At 41.4% G+C, this 3,341-nt stretch overlaps 1 pseudogene across 1 annotated transcript; it reads left to right on the top strand.

The window, feature by feature from the left end:
* Window positions 1–539: 539 nt before the first annotated feature.
* LOC104598337 (WD repeat-containing protein LWD1 pseudogene) lies at window positions 540–2,001 on the top strand (annotated as a pseudogene). The gene has a single exon (XR_016078750.1). The product of XR_016078750.1 is annotated as a WD repeat-containing protein LWD1 pseudogene (transcript).
* Window positions 2,002–3,341: the final 1,340 nt, after the last annotated feature.

Genomic DNA, 3,341 nt, shown 5'->3' with positions numbered 1-3,341 from the left:
CTGGTAGGTGATGAAGCCATCCATTGTTGTTCGTTAGGTGATCGTTTCACGTGGGTTTCTTCTGCAATTCCAAGATTTATTTAGGAGGTTTGCAAATAGAAGTCTACACAGGGGTTTTTACAGTTCAGTCCACTTGTAGGATTTTTAGGGGGTGAATTGAGTCGTGTGGGTGGATTGGATTGATGTTAAATTTATGGGTAGGATGCCGTTCATAGGGAGGGGGGGGTTTGCAATTCTAAAAATCCCAAATTTATTTTTATTTTTTATGTATCTGAATTCAACCCACAGTTCAGCCACAATGTCCAAATCAATCCGACCTTGAAGGGAATCATAATATGCCACGTCAGCTTACCATGTGGGACCCACGTGGTAGCCGACAGGCTGTTCGGATTAGACTGTCATAATTTATTTGACAAATAAAAGGAGTAAATGCACTTTCCCCTTAATATTTTATTAATTGGGATTGCGACTTTTTTATGGATACATAACTTGGAAAGGAAAGGGAGCGGGGCCTATGTGTTTCTTGCGATATGATGGCATTTTTCTTCCTTGCATGTGTGGCCGGAGTTTCTTGCCATCTTCGGCTTCCGTCGGTACAAGTCGTGTTTGAACGACCTTTTACAGCCTTTCATTATAAATATCTCGGTATTATGTGCTTTATTTTATGAAAAAATATTTCCAATAATAGGTTGAAGTCCTCTCTCTAGCATCAGGCAAAGGCAGAGAGTTAACTAATTAACTCAATGGAGAGGAGGCCTGGTGTGTTCACCTATGACGCCCAGTGGCCGATTTACGCACTAGGTTGGTCGGCCCGTCGCGACAAGAAACACCGCCTCGCCATCGGAAGTTTCCTGGAAGAACACAGTAACAAGGTGGAGCTGGTGCAACTCAACCAAGACACATTCGATTACTCTAACGGTAGTGCCCTTGTCTTCGACCATCCTTACTCGCCAACGAAGCTTATGTTCTTCCCCACTGAGGATACACTGAACCCTGATATAATTGCTACATCCGGTGACTATCTACGGCTGTGGGAGATTCATGAGGACCGGATTGAGCTTAGGACCCTTCTCGACGGGAACAAGGACAGTGAGTTCGACTCGGCTGTCACCTCATTTGACTGGCCGGAGTTCGACCCACGTCGAGTGGTAGCCTGTAGCAACGACACCACATGCACAATCTGGGACCTAGAGAAAGAAGCTGTTGAAGCTCAACTGGTAGCACATGATAAGGAGGTCTACGATGTATCTTGGGGAGGGCCCGGAGTATTTGCTTCAGTCTCTGCGGATGGCTCGGTCAGGGTGTTCGACATGAGAGACAAGGAGCGTTCCACCATTATCTACGAGAATAGCAGATCTGGGAGTACTCCATTGTTACGTTTGGAGTGGAACAAGGCTGACCCCAAGGTCATTGCGACGGTCGGGATGGATAGCAATAAGGTGGTGATCTTGGATATTCGATTTCCGGCCTATCCATTAATGGAGCTAAGGAGGCACAGGGGGAGTGTGAACGCAATCGCTTGGTCACCGCACGTCGGGCGGCAACTGTGCTCAGTCGGGGACGATTCAAGGGCCTTCATATGGGAAGTGCCGGTGGCTGAGGGTCGACCAGAGTCCGGTGATGATATAGAACCTGTTATGTGGTATGGAACAACAGCTGAGATCATTCAGGTAGGGTGGTCATCTTTGGATCCTGATTGGATTGCAGTTGCTTTCTTGAATAAATTGCAGGTCTTGAGAGTTTGAAAAGACTTCATTAATTTGTATTACTTGATGCTATGTTGGTTTTAATTATTACCTACCATGTATCATGTTGGGCCAAAATAGAATAGAAGTAGAAATTCTTTAGGGCTGGTTCATTTCCTCTTAACTTGTATCTTTTAACAGAATCTTTTAACTTTAAGAGAAAAATGATTATTCATTTATTTTTATTTCTTATCTCTTAAATTGTAATCATACAACTTTTTAATGGATATTTGATCATTTTCAGAATTCATAACAATATTCATTGCATTTGAGTTCAGACGAAAAAAAAATTCACCAATACCAATATACCTCTTAATGTAATTATTGCACTTTCAGATGTTAGATTTCAAAACAAACAAACAGGCCCTACTCTTACTTTGCTTCAAATGAAATAAAGAACTATAAAAATCAAATCTCCTTGCATTGGCTTAACATGCAGATGACCACTCCAAAAATTTAGTCTCTCCCTTTTTCTCTCTTGTTTATTTCTTTCTTCTTTTCAAATCTGATTAGCCAATTTCGTTAGTAAGAGCTCACAGCAATGCGCCGACACAGACAACCCAAATTTAACTCTTCTATGGGCTACCAAATTAGCAGACCTGGGAACAGAATGATGAAGTGAGCTTTGGGGAATTCTCTCCATAAGAGCTCTACATTTGGGCAAGATAGGGTAAATCCACTACCGAGGCAAAGTCTTTCCGGTGTCTATATATTCTTCTACGCGCATATTCTCTAACTTCAAATGATTTTATCTTTCCTATCCGAAGAAAAAATGATTTTTTTCTTTTAAGTGAGTGAGTTTAGTCTTTTATTGAGTTTTTTTCTTTCTTTTTTTTCTCCAATATATATGATGCTGAAAAGGTACGATAACAAAAAACTTCTATCAATCAAAAGTCTCGATGCAATTAGCCCGAATACTAACCCATGCCCGACCTAATCTAGACCTGCCCAGCTCAAACCAACCGGATTTGGATCCGAATGGGCATGGTTGTCTTACTTGGATCTGATTTGGTCACTCTTGATGCAATTAGCCCGAATATGAATCTACTTAGATGGTTCAAGTTGGTCTAGCCGATTTGGACCCAAGCAGTTCAAATGGCTCCAAGTGATTATTGCTTTTAATTTCATTGTAAAAATAATATGCATGTAATGTGATTTGAACCTTCACCATTAATCCATGACCAACTTATTTAGAACTGGTTATCAGTTTCAAGTGTATAAATTAAGTAGTTACAAGGTTAATGGGTTGGGTAGGTTTGATTGGGTAAAAGCAGGTTTGGATTGAATCCAACCCATTTAATTTTATTTAAATGGGTCATTAATAGGTTAATGGGTCAAATGGGTTGGACTGAAGTTTAACCCAAACCCAACCATCCAAACCTACCCAATTGCCACCCCTATCTAGCACTTGACATACTACCAAAACCTCAAACATGGACCCTACTCACCCGGCTTCCCTGCCTATAAAACCTTAGCCCAAACCCAGAAGTTTGTGGGCCAGGCCAAATTGTCATTCCTGCTATTAGTGCAGCTGTTGGGAATATTGTCATTCCTGCTATTAGTGCAGCTGTTGGGAATATTGTCATTCCTTCTATT

This window comes from Nelumbo nucifera, chromosome 7, assembly GCF_055504915.1.
Source record: "Nelumbo nucifera cultivar China Antique chromosome 7, China Antique-T2T, whole genome shotgun sequence".
In the NCBI taxonomy this organism is placed as follows: domain Eukaryota; kingdom Viridiplantae; phylum Streptophyta; class Magnoliopsida; order Proteales; family Nelumbonaceae; genus Nelumbo; species Nelumbo nucifera.
Note: the sequence above shows the minus strand (reverse complement) of the source record. Positions and strands in the feature narration are given on the sequence as shown.